The sequence below is a fragment of the Pagrus pagrus genome, assembly GCF_965226575.1.
Source record: "Pagrus pagrus genome assembly, chromosome: 17".
NCBI classification, from domain to species: Eukaryota; Metazoa; Chordata; class Actinopteri; order Spariformes; family Sparidae; genus Pagrus; species Pagrus pagrus.
The window spans coordinates 17,517,352-17,530,330 of record NC_140201.1 but is presented as its reverse complement, the minus strand read 5'-3'; positions in this window follow the sequence as shown (position 1 = coordinate 17,530,330).

Here is a 12,979-nt window from a genome sequence, read left to right as displayed (position 1 = left end):
TGTTGTTCCACTGTTCCTCCAAAGCTCTTCAGCAGGCGCTCACATAACACTTAACGTCAGTCGGGGAGAAATAGCAGCACTAATCTCAGAATGATGCCCTTATTTCCATCATTACAATGAAATGAGAGGAAAAAAACAAATGTGGTTTTGTTTTTATTTTACTCCCCTTTTTTTCTGAGGGCTGGTGTTTCTTCGCGACATTTTATGGAGCTGCTGTCGTCTAAGTGGCAGCCACAGTTGTTGCAGACTGCGGCGAGCCGTTGGTGGCAGGGGTTGTGTCGTGGGCTTGTGACTCACTCTGTTATTGTTCTTTGGGAAGTATGCACTTGCCTCAGCTGTGTGCTTTAAAGGTTGTGCTCATCTGATTAAAAAAAGAGAAGTACCTCTAGGTTTAGATGAAGTAGCAACAGATGTCACATATCTATTCCAATGAAAAACCATGTGAGACAGGAGTTGGCAATTTTCTAGCCTCTACCACCATCTTGGCCTTTGCAGACAATAGACTCATCTTCCTGAGGTCTTGCTAAAGAAGAGCTACGCCTCTGGCCTGGCCTGCCGAATTAGGCAGCGTAGCTGATTCATATTTGGGTGTTTTAATTTGCCTGTGTTTTATAGCAGGCTGCTGAGCCGGCGGTTTCCTCATTAAAGGACACATGAAAGCAGGCTGTAAAGGAGCCTTGGTGAGACCGGCCTGCGCTGACGTCTGAAGGGGACGCAAGCGACCGAAGGACCGACCGAGTCTCGAGCCAGCCGGTCTGAGACGGAGGGCCTCACCCTCTCCACCAGGCAGCCAGTGGCGGGACACCAGACACACCGCACTGAATTGTGTCCACACCAGGACACCACGTCTGATGTGTCAGCAGGAGTTCACTGTTTGATTCAAGACGTGTTTTTGTATTGTGGGATTTGAAAAGTCTGACTATTCCCAGCTGAGATATGACCTTTTCAACTTTTTCAGGCATTAAACAACCCTTTTTCTGATCGTAGTATCAGGACACACACATGAAGCTGAGCTCAACTGGTCTTGAAATGAAATTTAAGTACATTATACACAGATGATCAAGTGTTGTATCCTTCCTATTCCTGCTGGTATAGGAGTCTGCTGCTCAGACTTTGAAGTTAATTGCCCACTTGGTAAACCCCCCCTCTCTGCCATTTAGAGAATAAAACAGCCTCGGCTCTGAGAGCTGCTGCTGTGATAAATACCTGAGGCAACAGCGTTCATTATTTCACCATTATAACTGCTGGTGGATCCTCTCGCCTGTTTAACGACTCGCTCTTTAAGGAAGTAAGAGGCGGTGGGGTCATGGGCGGCGCAGGGGAGGGGAGGCGAGGCTCCTCTAAGCACCCCGTGATTCATATCAAGCGCACGCTAAGTGGCATGTGGCTAAATTAGCGGCTGGAATCGAGCAGGTATAATAGCTAACCCGGTGGTGCGTAACGAGCCACTGTCTCACTGTGTAGTAATGCGGCCTTGATAACTTTTACATGAACCCACCAATAATAGTCAGCTCTCACTAGCCCAGATCCACACCCACAGTGTCTGCACATCAGCACAACACCCACACAAGTCTTCTTCCTGTTTTGTAGACAACATTCTCCCATCCTGAGTCATTGACTCCGTTTAGGTTCATTAGTGAAGATTATTCTATTGCAGACAGCAGGTCATAACGGCAGCTTATTATAACCATGAGGTCCTCATTAGAATATCTGTGGGGGTGTAGTGAGTTGTTGCGAAACACGGAGCCACTTCCTGGGTAGAGGGTGTCATCACAACAATATGAGTAGACGTCTGAAGGAGAAAGGACTTGGTGTAGTTTTCACTTACTTTCACTCTGCCTTTGTGACTCCAAGCTGGACGTGTGGCGTTCAAAGACCTGCAAACAATTCAATCACTGTGTCCCCTGATTTCTAAGACTTCACCATCCTCCAACATTGTATTGATTCATTCATACTTGCCTTCCTGTTCTGGCTTTTTCTCTCCTTTCCTTTTTTACACTTCTCTCTTCACATTACCCCCCACGCGCCCTCTGTCACCTGTGAATAACGACAATATGCACACTCTATTCATCACAGGCTACTGCACATGCTCAGTAGCTCTTCATTATATTAATTACTCTCATTGGAAGAGTGATCATCAGCCCCCGTCAGAATCCATCACCGCCCGGTTCCCACAGAGACCCGGGCCGGTAAATAATCACCGGTGTCGGTAACAGGGCTCCGGCCCTGCCGGTCCCGTCGGACCCACCAGGGTGGCCCCTAAATACCCAGGGGGGTGCAGCTCACACTGAGACACATTCATCTCTGCCAGTGGAGAAGGTAGCTGTAGGGCCGGTTCTAGAGGCTGCTGGGTGAGAGTGTAGTTAAGGTAGTCTGAGGGAATAATGCATTCAGTCTTACAACTACCTCTGAAAAGGTGTATGAGCTTCTGTGGATTAATCTGTGTGGGGTAATAATGGCATCAAATGAAAAATGAGATCTAGAGACCAAACAAACACAAAAACTTTACTAAACCAACCATGAGGGAGACCACAGGGTCGACTTCACACCAAGTCTGCTCCATGTGGTTCATCAGACTGTCGTCAGGCAAAAACTATGCCACTGAAGCTGAGGTCACACCAAGAATATACAGCAAGACACCTGACTAATAGTGATGAATTGATCCAACTTTTTCCCCCAATACCGATACCTCTGCTAATGATCGAATACCAACTTGGAAGTCTTTTTACCTACTGCATAGAACTCATTTTTATGGTGGGTAACAGGAGGGCAGGGCCTGCTGTGGCACATAAAACTGAGTCAGAGGTCGGTCACGACTGAACGAATGTAAGTGATAGCAGAAGCAGAGAGTGTCAGGCGGTCGAGCTGTAGGGATCTTCCTTTTTGACGCCAAAATCTGCAACATTGTTTGATGTTTTGAAGTTTCTCAAACACTGTATGTCTAAATGCATTTTGGTTTCAAGGATAAGATTAAAGATTATTCAGCTTTTTTTTGTTATAGTCAACAACGTGAGTTGTCAGTCAGGAAAATATAGATCATCACCAAACTGTGTATCTAATAGAGCCAACATGAGCTATCTGTGGTACATATTTACATCACTTTCCTTGCGCAGTATTTCTGATTTACAAGGCTTTTTTTGAAACACTTTTCAAAGATTTAGGGACTCGATACACCAAACTCCATCCTCTAGTTGTTGTGATGGCCTCATCTTGTTCTGTTTAAACCTCTCTTCATGGCCAATTGACCTGATACCTCACTCTTGTCTCTTGCTAATTGAACAGAGAAGGAAGAGGAAGAGAGAAAGAGAGAGAGAGAGAGAAAACGATGGGGGCTGAGGAGGTAGGAATGAAGTGATGGAGGATGAGTGAGAGCAGAGAAGCGAGGGGTGGTGTAGCATGCGAGGCCTCATTGATTAGGTGGTGAGCGGTGCAATGTTTCTCTCCTGACGCTTACACGCATTAAGGCTACATAAACACCCATAATTGGTTCGTTTAGAGCAGAGTGGAGGGAAACAGCACTCGTGCACACACGAACAGCAATCATTGTCTGTATCTGTGTGAGAAATATATATATAGCGAGAAAAGAGGAGCGAAATTAAATGCTCATAAAAAGGCGTCACAAGCCTGCAGAGTGGTTGGTGTGGGTGGAAAGATGTCCATGGATGTGTGTGTGAGTGCGTGTGTGTTACGTGTCCCAGTGCTGTACTAAGCAGGAATGATAAAACCATCCTCAGAGACTTGGGATGACAATAACACTCACTTCAGGGAGAGGAAGAAATGGGAGGGATGCCGCTGACTGTGACAAATTAGCTCTCAAATATCGAGGTAGCCGATTGGCTGTGGGCGTCAGGAGGGAGAGATACGGTTGGCTAGCTGAGTTGATGGATAGTTATTATGCCATTCTATTAAAAGAAGCTGCAACTTTGGGGCTTTGCTGTTCAATGGTGAGCTGCTCGACACGGTCATGTGGGATCCTGCAAAGTGTGTGTAGCGTGCTCGTCTGTGCACATGCACGGTTCCGTCTATGTCCTGGAACGCACAACAAAACACAAATGCGGGAAAGAGAAAGACCAAATGAGACAGTTGTTGCTGCAGCGCTGATGTCAGTGAGCCTATCACTGTGTGTGTGCCAGAGGCAACATTCAGGGTGTTCCCTGCATCCCGTAGCGTCACATCCATCAGGTCATAAGAACCCCTGACATGGCGTAACCGGCGCCACCACCTCCTGCCCCACCCCAGAGGGCCGTGTCACTGGCTGAATGGAGCGCTCCCTGGACGTGGAATGATGGGATTCCTCGCTCTTGGCTGTCATCTCTAATCCGACACTCTCACCCACACAGCTGAATCTTCATCTCCCTCTCTCTCTCATGCTGTGCACGTCCACACACACACTCGGCGAACTTTCTCCCCACACTCTGGGCCACAAATAAATTTGCATTCACTGCCAATTCAGATGCTGTATCAACATCGCTGAATCTACATATCGTTGACGTGTCCAGGTGCTAAGTCACCATTATGTCTCCCTCCAACACACACACATACGGAGGGCGGGGGGAGGCAGGTCACAGTGGCCCCAGAGCACTGGACTGTGCTAAGCAGGTAAATATAGCGAGGACAGGCTTTATTAGAATAGAAAAAGCTCTGTTACTGTCACAGGTAAGCATGACCGATTGGGACAGATCTTCACCTCCACGCCCAGAGTCCAACAGTCATCCTCAGCTATTCCGAGAAGCCTCTCGGTTTTACCTTTTCTGTACCATTCCTTAAAGAAGAAACGTCTCACAAGGCCATGTCGTTTTTCTGTTTTAATTGTTATACATTTTAAAAAAGGACAAATCTGGAGTTTGGTGTGCGAATTTCTTTGTGCGCCCTCTGTAATTTACTACTAATGTTCTCAGTCTATAAAAAAGGAGAAGGTGTGTATGTCATGTCTTCCTAATGTAACTGTCCAGCAGATTACCGCCTTATTGCCTCCAAATCAATACCCTGGAGTGGGTGAAAAATCAGGCTTGTTTCATCTCGAGTCACCTCAGCATCTGCCCCGCACACACACTCACACATATTCACTGTTAATGCATGCGTTTCCATGTTCATAATAGGGTTGAAATGTAAAGAGATTATGGGCAAATGGAGCAACAAGGGTTAAAACAGAGAGCTGATGAGAGAGATGTGGAGCCCAGGTTGTGTAATCTCTCTGGCCTTGTCACTGCCGCACAAGGAACCATCCATTCTCGATCCTCTAAAGCTCATTGATCCTATCAACATCCAGACGGAGTAAGAGGGCCTCCCCTCTCCCCCTTACATCGCTCCACACTCACTCTATAACGGATCAATATTGATTATCATCTTTAAACTGCCTGTCTTTGACCATGTGCTTCAGGAGCTGCTGTACCCTGAAGGTTTTGTGTAGGTTTGTAGGAAACACTTGGCTGACTTCTGTTTTGGTTTACCATTTTGGGATTTTTGTGACTCAGAGGGGAAGTGAAAATGGAGCAGGGGGAATGAAATTAAGAGGAGAATATAAGGGAGATGGTGAGTTATGGATATGAGAGGCAAATTTAGTCCTGTCAATGAGTTTTCTTTTTTGGGATATGAGCCTTAAATCACCACGTTTGTGTATTTTCTGTTCAAGCTGCTCCGAGCTACGGTGGCCCTGAGGGTCACAACACAACAACATTTGTTGATTTAACAAAACACAGCAACATTTGTCCATGACACACAGTTCAATCACAAACAAGAAGAGTTATCCTACCCATTCTCATAATGTTTTGGAAATGTTCTGAAATGTTGTTGCCCCCGTACTGAACTCATCGGGAGCCAATATTAGCATCAGTGTCCAGCTCCCTTTCTCTTTATTCCACTCTCCCACCCCACAAATCCGACTCCACTCCGTCAATCATGCCTCTCAGATAGCCCCATGATCGCAATCGACACTCAAATGATGGAAGTGAATAAAACTCATTACTGACAGTCAGCGTGAGTCATGGCAGGACATTAAAAGTTGCGTCTGGCCCGCGGCCGCTCATCCTTCAGCCGTGCTTTATGATGGGGGGGCCTGGTCAGGTTCCCATCGCCTTTTTGCACCAATCTCCATCAATCCACCACACCTACAGACACCCCAGCCTCTCTTATACTTTAATGCACCTAGTGTTGTCAGACATCTAACCGCTTTTATCCAAGTGGTGTGGACTTTTTAGTTGTGGGGTTTGGGCGAGTGGTGTCATAGAAGTCTTGGTGTCTGGGGTTGCGAATGCGGTTGTTGTAATAAACCAAAACGAGCTACTTCTTTTTATTTTTAATTAGACACCCATCGCCCTTCTCTGGATCTTGGGACCAATTATTTCTCACACTGGTTGCTCAAAAAAAAGATGTGTGCAGACATTATACTGCTGCTGTCTATCCTCTCCACCTGACTATACTAACCACTGCCTAAACAAGTCTTTACCTAATGTAAACTAAGCACGACCAGTGAGTCATCTAACATTTTAGACCTCCTCCTAACTGGTCCTGTCCTCATAAACCCAGTGCAGAGAGAGAGCAGTGTTTACAGAAACACAGGAGCGGCTCACCTCTGATCTGCCCTGCGATATGGGGAAGAAGGAAAGAGAGAGAGAGAAGGACAGAGCGAAACACAGAGGAAAGGAGACACCAGGGGTTACATGATTGCAGGACAAACTCATAAAAGTTCCATTAACCCACGAGGAGTTAAAGAGGCCCTGTTTTCATCCAGCAGACAGCCGTCACAAACAGAGCATCACCATAAACCGTATCCTCCTTCCTAACCTCCATCTTTCTCTTGATCTCTGCAGCCCTCGCTCACACAGTCTCTTTGTCTTCTTCTCCGTCAGCCTTTCTTTCATTTTCTTGTCCTCTTCTTTCTTGCTTTTTAATATTTCACTAATTTCTTCCTTCCTAAGAAACAATGGACAAACATCTATAAAACAAGTGACTCCCTGTAGCCTCTGCTCCTTCTTTCTCCCCCCCTCAGCTGACCAAAACAGGACTCCCTCCTTACGCCCTCTCCCCCCTTAATCTGGGTTCCTGGTCTGTGAGTCACAACCTGAAGACGCCACAGGTCTGTCAGCGTCAGTCTGTCTGTCTTGTTAAAGCGGCTCGCCATTCATCTGTGTCTGTTCACCAACCGCTTTCATGTTGATCTGCTTTAAAGACAAATTTGCAGAAAAACGTGATTGTAGTCTTTTTTTTATTAGTACATACGTCCTCAGATTGTACAGATGATATTTTAACTGCGTATGCTGTTTAAGTAAAATAATAAAAAGTTTAAACATAAACACACACACACTGGGAGGACATTTGGTGGACTTCAGAGGTAATCTGATATTGCATTGTTTTAATTTTATTGCCCTCTTTGGTCAGTTCGTCTGACCGTTCATTGTGGATCCACTCATTTTCTTGTTCTCTTAGTCCTACTTTCTATTGTTGCCCTGTGCAAACTGAGCAGTTTTTCTTTGATTGATTCCCCACAAACCCCCGAGGCTTCTGCCAGAAACAGAAGACATCATTTCCTGTTCGACAGAGGGGAGACCCAAGTGACACAGCCTTTTTAGAAAAGCAAATGTTAAAGTTTTCCTCAACAGAATACGAGCTGGAACATAAGTGTATATCAATCAGTACATGGTTAATTATAATAAGTACCAACTGTTTGATACAAATTCAGTCATTAATTTAAACAATGATTTTTAATCTTAGTCTTCACTAAATTATGAGGTTAATAAATGGTAAATATTATACATTTCAACTTTGGTAATAGTTATTTCACTTTTAACAAACAATGAAATGCTTAATAAACAATTTATTAATCAATTATTTATTGTTAATTTGCAACTGATGCTTATTATACTTTGTAAATGGTTAATTAATACTGTGTTCATCTACAAAAATCATTTGGATGGTTACTGTTATGGTTTACAAACCTTTACAATGACTTAATAAATGGTTTATATGGCATTTCATTGTTTGTTAACAGTGAAATGACTATTAACTAACATTATTTAAATATAAATGTACCATTTATTAATGAGGGTTATACAAAATGTTACAAATTGTGACTTTAAATGCTGTACAATTTCTAATACAATAATAAAGTAATCACATTTCTCAATTTAAGCTATACTTACTAAGGAAGTCTCATTAAGCTCAACATTCACTTTAGCAAAAGAGACTTTACACAGAACAATCATCATCACACTAATTAACTACTATTAAATGGAATATTACCAATAACAGGAACTATGTCCAACAATTTAATATGCACCAACTACTATCTAAAAAGAATGCTGAAAAACTCAAATACATTGAATGTAAATGGTTTTATCTGCTGTTATTAAAATAAATTGTAAGATGATATTTATATAATATTCTAACATGAAAAAAGATGCAGTAAAATATAAATATATCGTACATCACATCATCAAGATTAATAATCATGTTTCTAGGGAAGAATCGGGATTGCCAATTAAACCTGAATACTGCAGCCAGGCATGTAATCGTATACCATCGTCAACCTTCCTTTAATCCTACAGATAGCTGTGTTTGTTAACTCATCCTTTCTGAAATAATCCAGGTAAGGTTATTTATAGAGATTGTGAGCACTGAATACAGACACACAGCGCTGACCCCACCTCTACCTTGTCAATCACAACAGTTTTATAGTTTTGGGGAGGTCTGCTCCTAGCCAAACAGTATGAGTGTTCTTTCAAATCATCCATTAAAACACTAAGCACAGGCTTTTAGCTTCTCTTCTGATGCCCTCGCTATCTGGTACCACTATCTCCACTGCTCTCTTTCCCATGGTGTAACCTTACCTCCCAAACTTTTTTTTTTTTTGCCTCAGGACACATGCTCACACTCACCAAGCTGTTCCTGCTTGGTAGGTACTTGTATCAAAACGCACGTCTTTGGTACGAGCTGACTTGACCATTTGCTAATCAGTGGCTCCTTAGTCACTGCTGCTATGCCTGTCAAGTTTTCCATTCACTCACTGTACAAATACATACAGTTTAGGATATTGGGAGTATATTTACTACATGAAACTCTTCGTAATTTTTGAAACAATGGCTCCTAGATTTCAAACAGAGGTACACAAAATAGGTCATTGCTAGCTAATGGCTAATACAAAATGTTGTCCATGACTGACTTTTAAATGTTTCCAGCTGCCCCTTTATTTTATTCTTTAAAGCAATCTTATAAAAAGGATCTTCATAACACACTCGATGGTTACATACATTAGGTCAATATTGTGCTAAGAAACGCTGCAGCTACCTGGTCCCAGGTGAAAAGTCATCATCCTAACCAGTTGAAAATCCATACAACTTTTTTTTCTCTCTATTCTGCTTCTTATTGTCAAGTAGTTGTTGCCTCTATCGGTTGGGGTTGGTTAGGTTAAGGCATGAGGTGAAAGACTGGGTAGGGTTTGGGTAAGAATCAGGGTAAGCCAATCACAGGCAGAGTAGGGCGGGTCAAGTCTGCCTTAAAAAATACTGCACAGTCAGAGCTTTTTTTTTATATGTACCCTGTTTGAAAAAATGTAGTTCGTTAATCATGTGCTCCTTGCTCTTGGAAGAGGCTGGTTCCTATTGTGAGCTTGGTATCCAGACATGCTAACAATTACAGCATAAAGTGGAAGCAGACGATCTTTCAGCTTCCCCCTCCTAATGTTGCCCTGTGGTATTACCATTGTTGCAAGGACAGCGTTAGCTACATGGCTTCTGCTGGCAGCCTGGCTACTGTCCAAAGCAAAAAACAAACGTAAGACCTCATTTGACCAAGAAACCGCAATCCCCAGTTGTATTAATAGGTAGGCAGGTTCTGTTACTTACAGATGTTCTAGATCTGGTTTTGAGCCGTCTCAAGTTCCTGTTGTAAGGGGAAAAAACACATACCAGCGTGCCTCTTCCTGTTTTTGGTTGCGCGATGGCAGACATGATTCCTTTCGCTTTTTGTTTTACTTTGCTCTTACTAGCTATACAGGGCCGCTGTTTCAGAAGAAAAGGTATGATTGGTAAATCACTGTTATGAGGCTTAGCCAGTTCAAGCCCTTGTCCTATTAGGCTTTCTTTACAGAAAACATTTGTTGACCCTCAATTTAGCCTGCAGTACTTCTGAAATAAGCTTTTCATGTCCAGTTAACATCACCAAACCGCAGCCATTGGTCAGCAGCAGTCAAAGGTCAGCAGGACGACTGCGATTGACTCTCAGTGCAGGTTGGGGGATGGAGGGGTTGCAGTAAGAAGGGCAGGGGGTTGGAAGATGGAGCAGCGGAGAGAAGGGGAAGCCCAGACACCCCTGTCCCCCAGGAGAGGACCAGTAGGCTGGGTGTGACGGTCATGGGACGGAGGCATAATGAGGATACATCACTGCAGCAATGAGGTGCTCTATCACAGGCACACACACCAACAGGCAGGCATACACAAGTAAATACACTCCGACTGTGTACCCACATTCCCACTGGGCCACACACACATCAAATTACTATCAAACCTCTGAGCTGATCATGTCAGAGGACGTCAAATAGGCCTCAACGTCACTGTTAAGCGCGGCCTGCTTTATTTCGACTGATGTCAGCTCAGTGTGACTGTGGGAACAGGGTTTTTCTTGCTCCGGAGTCTGTTTGATGATTCTCTGGGAAAGAAGGGGCAAAACTTTTTCCTGTCGCCTTCAGCCACCGCCGTTGCCGAGCAGTAAAGTGGCCAGCGTGCAGTAAAATAAAATGAGGTGTGGAGAGAATTGGACTGATCTGCAAAGCCATTGGCTGCCGAGAGGGTCGTAAAATAATAACACTCCGTCATAAAACAAAGTGCTTATTAAATCATTTTAAACAATATCGCACGATGTGGTGTGCTCTGTGAGCACAACACAAAAAAGATAGAGCTCTCATGGGGAAAGCAGCTGAACAACCAAATGAAATTTAATAAGTTGATCATCATCACAACGCTGAGTAAGACTTTTGGGAGACCTTGGTGGCTGAGCTCATCCCAGCACTATCAATAAAGTGACACTTGGCCATTATGTGGCCATTACTTGGGCTTTAAGTGACAATGTGCATCAGAGGAGCAGAGGAGAGCAGCCTCCCCTGTGTTACTAAACTAAGCCTGTGCTTATTTCTTTCTGTGTGGTGGTGGGAAACACATAAAGAATACATGTGCTCATGCATGTGTACACAACATGTAGCCCTATATTACACAGTAGCATGTCATATATTGGATTTTTCAACTTGCAGTGATGAAACTTTTCTCCTGGTTGGCGCTTTCACTGTCTGCAGCCGTTCTTTTTGGCTGGTGAACTAAAACTCTTGCCGCATTGATCTTGTAGCGAACAGATTTCTACCACTACTAGTGCAATGGAGGGCTGATAAAGGAGTGGGACCTTGATGGAGTCCATATGGATTTGTGCATCAGTACAAGTAATGAGGATGTAGAGAAAAGGAAGAGAGAAAACATGAGCTGGGAAATGACCATGATCATCTGTGGAGCTTGACTGTACTTAGTCAGTTTGCACAAAAGCATTTGCTAAATGAATGTAATGAAATACAGCTGCAGTGTATACTTATCTCACGACCAGACAACATTATCATCAATTAGTTCAGAAAAAAAAAGCATATCCTGCATGCCTGCTCTCTTACCTTGGCCGTGCAACAATTCATTTCTTGCACATCTATCAAATCAGTCCAGTAACAAAGCCTCCTAAAAGATCATCCATGTGTTATATTACACGCAATGCCTCTGAATGCCAAGTAGTATTTATGACTGACAGTTACTCTAAACCAGCGGTGCCCAAACTCTTTCCCTTGGAGGGTCAGAAAGTTAATGGTGGGCTACAGGCCAAAAGCAACCGCTTATAGTATTTTTAAGATGCAAATTTGTAATCCCCTTCATTGACTGACCTCCTGCTCAAAGTGTCACTCTGCTGCCATGCTCAGATTAGGAAATATATTTAACAAATATGCAGCAAGTGGTCAAATAATACTTCATACTTTGCAGGGGGGGTGACTATCTTCAGAGGACTATTACTCAAAATGGAGGCTAAACAGACCAAAGGCATCAGGTGATAAGATATCATGATGTTAGGTTGAGGTGCAGTTGCTGTCCTTATTATGAAATTAGCATCATATTGTTTCTTTAAATTTGCTGTGTTCTGAAAGGTCAAGAAATGAGAATAATTCCGTTTCCTCACCTGTGAATTTCAGAGTGAATGATCACAGTAACAAACAGCACAGAGTGTCAAGCGTTCCTGACATTTCCTGCTCCATCAATCACGGCAGAGGAAATGCTTCCACCTGGATTGGGGCCACTTCACAGAGTGCCTGCAGAGTGAAATATGAAGATGTCCAATTTTACAAAAAGGGAAGAAATATAATGTGCTGGCTTACACACCCAATCCATAAATCAACACCTTGCCTAAGGGTCCTAATCCATAGAACATGATGCTAAATACCTGCATGCTCTTTGCTCCTGTACATTGCTATGGTTGTTTTTCTTGCATGCAATACTTTGGGTCTGATTCCACACTATCATGCCATCTATAATCCATAACCCTCAGCCGCACAACACTTTTGGAAAATTGCAATAACTTGGATCATGCCCATGATGCACAAAAACACGGAAAAGTGGAGTCTTTGTCATCCTTTACACCCACTGGTGCTCCCATCACCAATGAGCCAAAATACAGAAGGAGAAGCACACAGAAATCTTTTGAAATGACGCCCTTTCTGTTGCACATAAAGAAGTCTCCTCGTGCTGGGTTTAAAATCAATAATCAAATCCTCTCGATTCCAAGAACTCTAATGATGGCAAAGAGGATAAAAATGAGGAGGGATCAACACCACATAAGGTTCCCCAAGGAGATGGTTCAGGTTCACCACCCGTCACCCCAAAAGCTGTTTGACAAGAGGTGACACTAACCAACCCTGTCCATGCACTTTAATGTCAATACAATTAATAGATACTCAGAATGCCTTGTA